This window comes from Ixodes scapularis, unplaced genomic scaffold (assembly GCF_016920785.2).
Source record: "Ixodes scapularis isolate PalLabHiFi unplaced genomic scaffold, ASM1692078v2 PGA_scaffold5__190_contigs__length_132052651, whole genome shotgun sequence".
NCBI classification, from domain to species: Eukaryota; Metazoa; Arthropoda; class Arachnida; order Ixodida; family Ixodidae; genus Ixodes; species Ixodes scapularis.
The window spans coordinates 77,268,997-77,282,726 of NW_024609880.1; the positions used below are offsets into that span (position 1 = coordinate 77,268,997).

General features: G+C 45.4%; 1 non-coding gene across 1 annotated transcript; it reads left to right on the plus strand.

Moving 5' to 3' along the window:
• The first annotated feature begins 12,694 nt into the window (after window positions 1-12,694).
• Window positions 12,695-12,776, plus strand: Trnas-gcu. The gene has a single exon. It is a non-coding gene; the product is annotated as a tRNA-Ser (tRNA).
• Window positions 12,777-13,730: the final 954 nt, after the last annotated feature.

Consider the following 13,730-nt stretch of genomic DNA (forward strand, 5'->3'; position numbering starts at 1 on the left):
AGCGGTTCTGGGGAAGTTCGTTCCTCTTTCTTTTGCTTCCTATTCTGAGGCGAATGAAAATAAATAAATAAATAAACGAGAAGTGGGTATTGCTTGTGGAACTCAGCTAACTGGTCCGTTCCACGGACAAAAGGAAACTCATTAAGCCTAATGAATAGAAAAGAAAAAAAAAAATGCATGTTCGATCCCTTTTTGTCGCCGTTCCTGGCTGAGTTTGACGGCGCGATATTAATTTCCTTCCCTCCCACTCGATCTTGGTCAATCGATGACCGAACGCCGATATACCTCAAGACGTGTTACCGCTCTTTCTCTCCCTTTCCCACGGTACTTAACCGTTAGCTAATGAGCCGTCCCGGTTTACTTATCTTTTCTTTTTCTTTTTTCTTGCTGAAAATGTTGATGGCGCTGCGTGCGTTTTATCTTTTATTTGGAGTTCGGTGTGTCCTTTTATGCGCCTTCGTCTGTCAAAAGCATTATGACTTTTTTTTCTTCTTATTTGCGAGAAACATAAGGACACGCGCATGAATAGCGTAATACCCACGTCGAAATGCCGATCTTCGTTGTAATATAAAGTAAAGGAAATCGTCTGTTGGAAAACTACTACAACAAAGTTTATTACGACGTTTCGAGCGGGGACCGCTCTTCATGAAGTAAAACATCTAAAATTTGAGAGGGTTTATATATCTAACAACCCACTCTCTCCGCCCCCCGCCCCCCCCCCCCCCGCCCGCCCCCCCCCCCCCCCCCCCCTTGCCTACGTTACTGGTTGCCACCCTAGGCACTGCCAAGACGAGTTTGCCTTATTTTCAAACACACAGATTTAAATGGATTTGCTCAAACAGCGACGATTTTGAACAAAATGCAATGTAACTAAAACGCGTACTAACCTAGCAGAAGCATCCGACAAACGCAATTGACGATGCCATAAGCAGGGCGAGGAACTTGAACCGTACAGATCCAATCAGCAAACGAAAAGAACGTACAATAGGAAACAAGCTAGTCTAACCTCCTCTTGACATCTGCAAATAATCTTCCGAATATCAGCAACATACTGCGCAAACACTACAATATTTTATCACAGAGCGAACGCCTGAAATATTTCCCGCCGTACCTCGCGTAGTCTACCGACGTGGGAGGAATCTCAAGGACGATACTCCTAAATTAAAAATTAAAAAAAACACCATTCCCCAAAGCATGGGCTGCCGGCCGTGCCAAATACCTAGGTGCAAAGTGTGCAAGCACGTGTCAGAAACAACGCACGCCAAAAGCACACACTCAAACTTTACGTGGAACATGAAAGGCAGCTTTGACTGCAGCACTGCGAACGTTGTTTACCTGCTCCACTGCGATGTCTGTAGCAGGCAATACGTTGGACAGACGGTGGCTTTTAGGTTGCGCTTTAATAATCATAAAAGTCGTGACACTCTGCTTCCCGACCTTCCACTCTCAAAACACCTAAAACTGCCAGAGCACACCATCGAGAGCATTTCTGTTATCATTTTAGAATCCGGCTTTCGCACAACAATTCAAAGAGAACCAAAGGAATCATGTCTTATTCAGAAGTTCAATACTTTGAATAAGGGCATAAATGAAAGCCCCGGGAGATTATTTAGTAAACAGCTGGCCCCGTCCTGATTGCAGAGCATTCTTCCTTACCGTCCTTTACACTCTTCCGAAAGACGACCTTTGACTCGAAGCGTTAAACATTGTTGCTAACTCGTTCAACAAAACCTAGAAAACCTTTTGGGAACGCCCTGAACGACTCCGCGACTACGTCAAGCAGGCATGGACTGAGTTTTCCTAATACTTATTGTTTCGCACAAACATTGCAGTCTTCTGATATTGAATCCTAAAAGATACGGGATTTAGATGTTTCGGGGAGTCGCGGTGATAAGCATCCCCTCCGGAACCTCCTCAAAGTTTCCGACAAGGGGACTGCCCCCTCGCGGACCTGAGCAACTTTATTTGCCTGCGTATGCGCTGTACTACTACAGTGAACTAGAATAGTACTACTATTTTCAAACGCCGATCTGGATTGTATTCTTGCGTAGAACAGAATATATTTTTGTTTCTTCCGTCACGTGTTCTCTCTTTTACAGCTTTACATATTTGTTTATAAAAAAAAAACCTGAAAATTACACTTATGGCGGTTTGTGCACGTGAGTTATACGGCAAGGGGGACATAGTATAGGGGGTTAATCATAATGATCAGTCGGATAATCAAATAATAATCGGTAATTAACTTCTTAATTAATAACAATAGACATATGGTTCCAATTAGAAACTTACTGAGCGTCATCGAAAACAACTAAATCAGTCATTTTCAGAAAGACTTTGAACGCGTGAGGAGAGTAGTAGTGCACTAAAGTTACCACTCGTGGAGCAGGTACAAGGCTAGCGGTTGCGGAACGCGGATGCTTAGATAATCATCGCGTTCCGCCACTGCTAGCTTTGCGCCTGCTGCACGAGGGGTAACTTTGGTGTGCCCCTGAGTTTCCCCACGAGCTTCGAGTCGTTCCAAAAAGAGTTGATTTTGTGGTTTTCGATGACGCTCCGTAAGTTTCTAATTGGAACCATATGTCTGTTTTCACCTATTAAAAAGTAAATTAACGAATTTTAACTAATTATTCGACTTATCACAGAGATTAGCCACCCACATAATATCCCCCTGGCCGTGTAACTCACCTCCACAAGGCACATAAGTGTAACTTTCACGACTTTTTTTTAAACAAATTTGTAAAGCTTAAAAAGAAAACACCTTGTAGATATGCAAATAAATAAATAAATAAATAAATATATATATATATATATTATTAAATATATAAAATGTTTACCTTCCTAATTAAATCAGTTTTGCGTTGTAAAGTTTTGTACGTGTGCTTAATTTGTCAGAGCAACAGAGCGAAGGGTTTGGGGGGGGGGGGGGGGGGGAGATTACATTGAATAAAGGTACTTACTGCCTATCTCTTTGCTACATCCGGTTAGAGTCGGACAGGCGCTCTAAATGCGCAGTATTTGTAGATACCCTGTGATGTCATGGTGTCCCGTGATGTTATGTAACTTTACAACATGGCGTCACAGTGTCACGTGATGACTGTGACGCTGACGACGCCATGGTCAACCTTCCAAAAATGCCGAGGACGTCACGTGAACACGGTGACGTCAGCAATGTGACGTCACCATCGAGGCTGCATGCCACGGACACAAAAGCGCTTAGAGCTGCCCCTCGATCGTCTCCGCTGCTTCTACTCCCCTGAAAGTTGAAAACGCGTCAGGCCACAAGCTCAGATCGATGATCGGAGGTGCGGGCCGAGGCCATTAAGTTGCATCCGATGTATCTTGACTTAGACCCAGATATCTGTCTCGTAATAACCTTTAGCAAAATCTGCGGCGCCCTCCGCCGTGCCGAGAGGGTTGCTGGGAGCATCCTGTACGAACCGGCTGTAGCAGACGACGGAGTCGACCTTAGAGGCGACGGAGGAAACGAAAGTGAGCAGGCTCCGCAGGCAAGCGACTGCGCTTCCCTCTGTCACCTTCTCGCTCTCTTCAGTGTCACGCGGTAGATACTGCGGCAGCAGGGAGCGAACAAGGCGTTCCCATAATTCGTTGCGCGCTCCGCTCACGTCCTCAGAGAACTTTTTTTTTTCTCTCGAAAATTCTACTTGTCACGGTTTACGATTCCGTGGAACCTAAATCCCCAATGCCTCCAAGTCTCATCCGTTCCCTGCAGTGAACTGAATCTGTTCAATCGCGTAAATTTTTCATTCTTGTTTTCTTTTTTTTTTTTCTTTTTTGCAGTGAGTCGAAAATATATATTCGAAAGGGCCTAAACTCTTTGCTGTTTAGACACTCCGCCTCGACCTGGACTACAGCAAAGGTAGCCGAAGCGCGTCTCGTCAAGCGAGGAGCTGCAGTCCGCGTCATACAGTTGAAACGGGGGGTGTAGTGAAACAAAGGTATTACTTTCTGCATCTGCCCGGGGAATGGAGTCCCTTCGTGTTGTTCCTTTTGAAAGCGAGCACCTCGCAATATTCTGTTGTCCCACTAAGTCTCCCATCTGTTTTTGTTTTGTTGTCAGGGCTTTGCTTGTGCGCGAAGCTTATAAGACGGTCTATCTGGGCTGCCGACGGCGAAATTGGCTCAGCACAGCAGGGGGGGGCAAGGAAATCAATCTTTTCCTCGGAATAGTTTACTCCGGAATTACAGTATATGGCAGAGTGGTATCCCGATTGCGAAGGGAAAGGGGGGGGGGGGGGGGGGGGGTAGATTACTGTTTTACATGCCATGTGTTGGACACTGTATATAAGTAGGACATTGTATAGGGCAAGAATTTCATGTAAGGCAGCTAGGCTACCCTAGTCTCCATTGAAGGCTCATGCATACAATGTAGAACATTTCAAAGAAAAAAAAACGCTGCCATGTTCGTTTTTTTTTTTTGGTTCAATGGACAAGCGCATGTGACGTCTTTTAAATAAATGTACAAATCGCGACGCTGTTAGCGCAAACAATTGTCATCGCCAGTTTTCTCGGGGTTTTTCTCTTTATTGAAGGACTGTCGTCAAAACTACCGCGTAGTGGTAAGAAGGGCTCAGTTAAGGTATTAAACTAAGTGGTAAATTTTGATGCCATCACCAGTACGTCTTTCGGCCCAAATCGTGTTCGCACAAAGTGTCACGCGGTGTATGCATTGCATAATTTTGTCACTGTTCTAGTGTTCTGAGCTCACATCTCACACCCACATTGAAACAAGGTCTCAGTCAGCATCTCGGGTAAATCATGAGATACCAATTTAGTAGGGTGCAGATATGTTTAATGCGAACGAATTCAGATTTATATTTAATTATTTAGTAGATCGAACCCACTTTCAAGTAAATCGCCAAAATAACGGTCTTATATATTGTACCATTCTGTAATTTATCATACAGATTTCTGCTTTGGTGAGTGTGAACATATTCTAGGAAGATCTTTCGCTAACATTGTATTAACCTAAAATCAACCTTTTCCCCAAAGTGACTTTCTTTTATTTGACAAAACGCGCAACGATAGTGAATGCACCCTCCATTGTTTTCCCCTTCAGTTTCTTTTAATAACATTCCCATATGTATCAACGCATTTTACACTTCTGGGTTTGGTACCTTGAAAGAAGCACCTTGAATACTATTTTTCAGTCGTTGCGATGCCGAATTTCGTTACTTATTTAAGACGTTGTTTATATCAAATGATTTAAACCAGGCATCTCCAAACGTTTTGGCTAAGGGATCGGTTTGGGGAACTACTGAGGACTGTGAATCCAGAAAGTGCTTTGCCTCCATAGGAATCGAAAGTAAACGATGCATTTGACATAAAATAAACCTATAGAGGTGCCCAGCTGTACCTAACAGAAGGGATTAATAAAGATTCTTGCTATATGCAAATATTATAAAAAGAAAATTTGAGAGAAAAACAAAACAATCATAAACGATGAGCGTAGGTTGTCAGGACATATCTGCCTCACATACGAGGGTAGATTCAGAAGTTTTCGGCATCACCTTTAGGTTCATTTTGTTTCAAAATATTTTATGTGACTGTGTTGGTAACCCTTTCGCATGAAATGACCACAAATGTCAATTGGGTATTTAAAAAAATCTGGCTTTCACAATCATTCTGGTCGAACAACCATGAACATCTTCAATGATGGATAAAAACGAAATACGAGCGGTCATAAAATAATTGTATTTGGAGGGAAAACTGAGGCCGATATCAAATTCAGGTTGAATGCTGTTCCTGGGGAATCATCACCTTCGTTTTCCACCATGAATTTATGGGTTTCCGAATTAAAGCGGGGTTGTACGGACACAAGTGATGAACCCCGTTCAAGACGTCCAAAAAGAGCTACCACACTAGAAATTGTGGATAAAATGCACCACTTGGCTTTCGAAGACCGCCTCATAAAAGTGCGTGAAGTTGAGGGAGCAGTGGGAATCTTTTCTGACCGAGTTGTTGATATTTTACACAATTAATTCTGAATAAAGAAACTTTCTGCAAAATGGGTGCCGCAATTGCGCAACCCGGAGCAAAAACGCATTCGAACCCTAGCGTGAGCCGACAGTTTGCCAGTGTTTCAGGCAAATCCAAGGAATTTCAAGCGACGATTTGTAACTATGGACGAGAACTGGGTCAACCATTACACACCAGAAACAAAAAGTAAATCGTAACAATGGGCTGGGCCCCATGAATCATTTCCGAAGAAGGCAAACACCATTCAGTCAACAGGCAAGGTGATGGCATCAGCTTTTTGGGGCGACAATGGAGTTTTTCTCATTAATTATCTTGAAAAGATAGAAACTGTTACCAGTGTTGGGATGTACTTTAAGTAGTAGCTTTTTGAACTCTCGCTCTTCTCGGTCGGTCAGCGCAAGCGAGGAGGTTTAAAATGTTATGAGAGCAAAAATAACCATAATTTAGCTCCTGAAACAGTGGTGCGGAACAATTAAACTTTCAAGTCAAAGAAAATTCGACAACGGAGGAGAGCGTCACAATCTTTTGAGACATTCTTTTTTTGTCTTTTCCTTCAACTTGAAAGTTCCTTAATTTTTTCGCATCACAATCTCAGGTGTCACATTATGATTAATTATCACCAACTCGCTTTCGCACTCACTGTTTTTGTTTTGTTTTTTTCCTTAAAGAGGGAACTTTTTTTTATGGGGATTGCTTGCGGAAGCTATGGGGCCGACGTCATGCTCTCTCCTAGTATATTTAACCCCCTTGGGTGCAACAATTCAGTGCAAGCGGTGCCAGATTCAGAAAAGGGACTTCTGAATTTGGCTCCATTCCTGAAAACAGCTACTCGATGGCCACTTGACTTTTTCAAATATTCGCGGCTGTTTTTGGAAATAGATCATGCACTCCTGATTACCCAAGGGCAATGCATACCAGTTAAAAATCACTGTATAGGGGAATTAAAGGACACAATGAAAGATTGTGTTCAAATGCTTGTACCTTACTTTTAAAGTACATTGTATTTATAGCGAATGCTTAAGAAACAGGTGTTATTTCACCACGACAATGCACCCGCCCATTCGAGTGCAGTAAGCTTAAACTGACAGAAATGAAGATCAAAATCCTTCCGCATCATCTGTATTCATCTGATTTGGCTCCCTCCCTCTGAATTCTACCCATTTCCGAAGCTCAAGACCTTCTTAGATAGAAAGAAATTTCTTTAAAATGAAGAGGTGATGGAGGCTGTGAACAACTGTCTTGGGGATCTCGAAGAAAGTCACTTCCAGGAGGGAATCGAAAAGGTAGAGAAACGGAGCATGTGTGTCGAGCTTTGGGGGAATTATGCCAAAAAATAAAGTATAACTTAAATATATATTGTTTTCATTTTCATACTTAAAGCTTTTCGATCTACCCTCGTATACTTTTGCACAATGGCTGGTTTAACTCATAAAATTATTACGGTAGTGTAGATATTGATATTCACAAAGTTTCCTTTTCTTTTTACATGCACCGCGTACGCGTCTGCGCCACCCCGTTTTGAAAGTGAACTTTCCTCTTTGTGACTGCAATTTGAGTACTTTTCGAAGTGTTGACCGCGACGGGTTAGCCCCGTTGAGCGCGCTTCTTACCGAGCACCGGTGCACTGCGGAAAATTAACACCCGCGGAAGCGGGCTCCGCGGGTGTTGCTTTTCCGCAGTATACCGGTGCTCGGTAAAAAGCACGCTCAACGGGACTAACCCGCCGCGGTCGACACTTCGAAAAATACGAATGTCAGAGCTCATCTCGAAGCGAGTATCGAATGGCGTATTTAATACGCTATTCGATATTCGCTTCGAGATTAACTCTGATATTCGTATTTTTCAAATAGTAGTTTCGAATGATTTATTCGAAACGACTATTCGAAAATTCGCACTCTGCAGTTTTCTGTCGTGCTTTCTGATATCTTCGTTCGCACTTTTGGTGCAAACGCTTTTTTTACAAACGACTTTTCTTTTTTTTTTTTTTTTTCTTATTGTTGCTAGCAGTATCACTGGAAAGACCATGGCCATCCGCGGGCCCAGGGGTTTCCCCAGGAATTGAAATAAAAAAAGGTGTATAATTTTTTTTTTTTTTTGGGGGGGGGGGGGGGGGGGTGGGGGGGGGGGGAGGCGGGTTAAAGGGGAGGGGGGGGGGCATTGCGAATATAGGAGTCATTGTGAATTAAGGGGGTGCCTTCGGAAAAACGAGGGAGGGGGGGGTTAGGGGGGTCTAAAGGAACCCCTGCGCGGGCCGGAGTTTTGAGACCCCTATGCGGTGCATTCTGTAAGCGCAGTGTATACTTTGCACACAGAAGCCATGCACACAGACGTTGCCAGACATTTTTTTTAAACAGTACCAGTAGCGTAGCCAGGGGGCAGGCTTATAGGGCTCCAGCCCCCCCCCCCCCCCCCCCCCCCCCGATTCTTTTGCGTGCGTGAGTGTGTATGTGTAATGAAAAAAAAAAAACAGTTAGGGCGCAGGCGAGCTGGTGTAAGTTGACCATTTTTTAGTACACCTGAGACTGGGTGGAAGAAACGCGATGACGTCTCTGTTGTGTCCCGGGCTACGGGGACACTGCGAAGTGAGCAGCCAGTCTGGTCCGAGCGTTCTGATAGACTGTTCTTTTATTAGATTGAGCTAATAGAAGCAAAGAAAGATGAAGAAGAGAAGAATGATGATAGCATCGAATTATTTACAACAATGCGAAGAAGATGAAGTGGAAATCGAAACTAGGTGAACACAACATTCTCCCCCCTCCCCTTGAATTTGGAAATTGAGAATGAAACATTGAATATAGTTAATAGAGAGAGCCAAGAAGAGAACAACATTTCAAGGAAATTACAAATTAAACCGGATCACTATACAGTACCAAAGGCATGTGAACAACAACAATTACACATATATACAACTGGCAATTTTTTCGATGTACAATGCCAAATTCGTTACGTTGAAACCAAGAACAATTTCGAAGGCATCGCTCAAGGTAACACGACCCATTTTCAGACTTATTTACAGCACATTCATTCCGATTCTACACGTTTAGTTATTCCTGACCAGGACTATAGACGTTAACACATACTACTATATGTACTCATTTTTAACCACTCACACATACAGGTTTCATGAGATAAACTATGACAGTTCGTTCCGTTATATATAAGTTCTACTGAATCGCTCTGGTGGTCGCCGGCTGCGCTGAGACTGTCGCAGTCTTGGTACTTGGGGCGCTGGTGCTGTTGAATTTGGTTCCGCTGATCCTGGTCTCAACCGAGGTGTCGGAGCGACAGTTGTTGGTTGCCAGTCATGATGATTGCACATCGCCCTTTCTTTGTTGTTGGTTTTGTTTTGGAGGGGGCTTTTAGGCACAGTCACCTCCGGCTCTGGAACGGTTGCTAGCTTGGAGGCATTCCATACCTTGCCGTCCTCCAGTCGATAGGTCCACCTTCCGACCTGCTGTGTTATGCGCGTGGGAGAACTGAAAGCTGGGCTTCCCTTAGGCACTTTTCCAGGCTTTTTCACTCTGACGAGGTCTCCCACTCTGAAGCGCGGTGTTCTAGCCGCCCGTCTTCCATCGGTATATCTCATGCAGCGGTCTTGTCTCTGCTCTACACGCTCACGCAGTCGCCGCATCTCCTCAAACGGGTTCTTGAGGAACTCTGTGTAGGAGAGACCCAAAATGTGCAGCCTGTGTCTTGGCTTGCGACCGTGGAGCAGAAGAGCAGGAGACAACCCGGTGGTGGCGTGCGGCGTACAGCGGTAGACGAAAAGGTAGTCCAGGACTGCAGCGTGCAGTGCGCGGTTCTCGAGTGCTGCGCACTGTATGTAGGACTTGAGGGTTCTGTTGAATCTTTCCACCTGCCCGTTGGCTTGTGGATGGTAGTTAGAGACAAGCTTGTGTTTGATCCCCCGTTGAGCCAGGAATGTTTTGAATTCCTCAGAAACGAACTGGGGCCCATTGTCGCAGACGAGACTGTCGGGATAGCCCTCGCGCGTAAACACCAGATGTAGAAAATTAGTCACCGTTTTTGTGGTGACGTTAGAGCAGAACTGAACTTCCAGCCATTTAGAGAAGTAATCCACCAACGTGATTACGTAGCGGTATGCCGGCGGCGCTCTCTCAAAAGGTCCTACTATGTCGATGCCGACCTTTGACCACGGGCGATCCGGCAGAGGCACCGGTTGCAGAGGCGTGGTTGCCGTCTTCGCAGACTTGTCGGCTGTCTTGCAGATGTCACAGGCGTGAACTGCCTGCTTCACCTCCGCGTTCATGCGGGGCCACCAGTAAAGTTCGCGAAGGTGAGTTGTCGTCCTGACAATGCCAGCATGACCTTCGTGTGCCCTAGCGATCAGCGCCGCTCGCATGCTTGTTGGGATGACAAACTGCTCACCCCTTAACAGAAGGCCGTCATCCACCGAGAGTGTGTCTTTCTGATCATGGAGAATGACCTCATCTGCGGACAACGCCCTCCAGGGTGGCCACTCAGAGATGATGTAGGTCATTACTGCAGAAAGGAGCGGGTCCGCCGCAGTTTCCTCTTGTAACTGCGCTTTTGTTACGCATTCACTGTCCAGGGAGACAAATGACACAATCTCTTCGTCGAATTGTGTTCCGCCTTCGTCATCTGGCACCGGAAGCCTTGAAAGCGCGTCTGCAACCTGATTTTCACTGCCCCGTTGGTACTCGACTTGGAAGTTGTACTTCAGGAGACGGGTCGACCACCGCGTAATTTTGAGTGGGCGAAGGCCATTTCCTCGGGTGTTTAACAGTGCAACGAGTGCCTGATGGTCTGTCCGCAACTTGAAACGACGACCCCACAGGTACGTGTGCCATCTTTCACACGCCCACAAGCATGCAAGGGCTTCTCTTTCCCCCGCCGAGTACTTGCGCTCTGCCGGGGTCAGCGTACGTGATGCGAAGGCGACCGTCTGGACTTCCGTGCCGTGGAGTTGCTGAAGCACGGCTCCAAGCCCGTACGCCGAAGCATCGGTAGTCACAATGATGGGTAGGTCTGGATTGAACATCCTGAGTGTTTTTGAAGACGAAAGCAACTTCTTCACTCGGGTGAAGCTCTTGTCCGCGGCTTGGTCCCAGATAAAGGGCGTGCCCTTCCGGAGGTACTTGCGCAAAGGTTCTACCTCAGACGCAAGGTGGGGAACGAATCGTGCATAATACTCGACCATGCCCAGGAAGGACCTTAGCTGCGTCAGGTCTGTTGGGATCGGAGCAGCTTGAAGAGCATCCACTTTTTGTTGCAAAGGAGCAATTCCGGCGCCGCTGACTTTATGTCCCAGAAAAGAAAGTTCTGGGGCGCCGAAGACACACTTGTTGTTAAGCTTGAGCCCTGCGTCAGAAATGCGTTGAAGGACCTCCTGCAGACGTTCCAGATGTTCTTGTTGAGTCTTTTCCTCAGCCAGTCTGGTCCGAGCGTTCTGATAGACTGTTCTTTTATTAGATTGAGCTAATAGAAGCAAAGAAAGATGAAGAAGAGAAGTATGATGATAGCATCGAATTATTTACAACAATGCGAAGAAGATGAAGTGGAAATCGAAACTAGGTGAACACAACAGTCTCAAACACAGCTAACCACTTTATTCAGTGCTCCCTCCCTTTGTACATCCCGAACCAAAAATCGTCACCATAAAAAAAAAAAAAAAGAAAAAAAAAAACATTCTAAACATTGGCACGAAGGGGACACGCCTTCACTTTGCAGCCACCCTGGTCTTAAAGGGATACTTCAACAAAATTTGAAATATTCCCGTCGTGTTCAAATATAGGTTGAATATGATCCACAATATCCGTAAATGACAATCGCACGTTTGTATTTTGAGCCTGGTGGCTGTATTTTTCGTTATAAACGGCCCACCTTGGCAAGCGCTCGGAGAAGGCCCAGCGGAGACCACGTGACATCCAACGCAATCGTGACGTAGGTCGTCTCAAGACGAGCAAAGCTACGGCGAGGCTGACGTCGAGAGGATGGCCTAGTCGTTCCAGCCACCGAAGCGGCTGCTTTTGTAAAAATTTTGAGTGACGGGTTAATCTTCTATAATCTTGTAGAGGGACAATAGCGACTTCTGTGACACACAAAAGGCATTCTCGGGAAGAGGGGAGTTCCTCCTGCCCCTCTTCTCTCGTCGTGGCCGGAGGCGAGACAACCTCCGTCACTAGCTGCCAAGGTTGCTAGACGGGCATTACAAGCGAGGCGTTAGCGACATCCACCAGGTGCTCTTTGCTAATCGTTTAATTCGTTTTAAAATTCCGTTTCGTGACTTTTTTAACGAGATATTGGTATGTTCAATTTGATGGTGCTTTTTTGAACACATATAGACCAAAAAATGAGCGCCGAAATTTCGTTGTAGTATCCCTTTAAAGAAAAAAAAAACAATAACGAACCACTTTGATTTGACAAAAGGTACACAGACATCAAAACATCGGCCGTGTGTGCGCGCACGCGTGGGTGTGTGCGTGCGTGTGTGCGTGTGAGCGTGTTTGCGGTTGGTGCCGACAAGACACCACCCGTATTAAGACCGGCAGGGGTGGAGATGTTTGGCTCAGGCAGGCAGCTCGCGCGAACTATTATTGTTAAAAAAAAAAAAAAAAAAAAAACGAAAACGCAAAAAAGAAAAGAAAAAAAAAAGTTAGCAACTCTCTTTTTTTATTCTGATTTTGTTCTTATTTTCCAAAACGAAATTTCGTCTGACGAGGTGGCCGAGTGGTTAAGGCGTTGGACTGCTAATCCAATGGGCTCTGCCCGCGTGGGTTCGAATCCCATCCTCGTCGAAAGTTGGAAACATTTTTTTAAATCTTTTTTTACGCTTTTTTTAGCATTTAATATGCATTCTCGAGTTACCACATCAAATACCGTTTTTTATTATTATTATTTCACCCCGGCTTTCGGCATAAAGCTTGTTGCTTGTGCGTTTCGTACGAGTATTCTCTGGCTGGCCGTAGAGCACTACATAGCTCCTTCGGAGCAGAGTAGCGCAACCTAGAACGCCGCCTCTCGGCGACTAGCGGCGAACGCCCGGAGGTTCCAACTGCGGTCAGAAATGCATGGAGAACGTGAGAAAATCGTTGTTTCTTTAGTGTTGTGGGAATATACGGAATCGCAATCGTTTTTGACATTATAATGGAATACTTTAGAATAATTCGCGCTAAGTTTTGTGCCCCGCAAGGACGTGACTTTTTTTAAAAAATTGTCTGAGCGGCATCATGCAGCAGACGACACGGCGACGTCACACCATTCACGTGACCCGCTCCGGCCAACCCGAAAAGCTTATCTCCGCTGCGAGCAAAAATCGTCTGCTTCAAACGCCATTGCCTTGGAAATTGCCTTCTCAAAATTCGCACACGCATCCGATATTATTAAAACTTTGATAAAATGTTTATTGCTTTACTAACTTCACGACAGACTAGTTTTGAAAAGTGTGAACTCGCCGTTCATTTTTTAATAAGCTGTGTTAAGTCGATCTCCATGTATTCTCCCATAGGGCGGGCCGCCTCCTGGAACCCTGAGTACCACGTGACTCGCGCCGAGCCGCTCTGTCGGCCATGTTGTCGGCAAAACACGAGGTTCAAAGGATTGCGCTACTCTGCTCCGTAGGAGCTCTAGCTGGCCGCAGCTGCGCTGGCTGGGCTGCGATCTAACACGTGTGAACTGCGATTTTGAAAAAAAAAAATGTGGAATCGCGAGGGCCCATTTACACAGTTACGTTTTACTACGCTGCGGTGTGT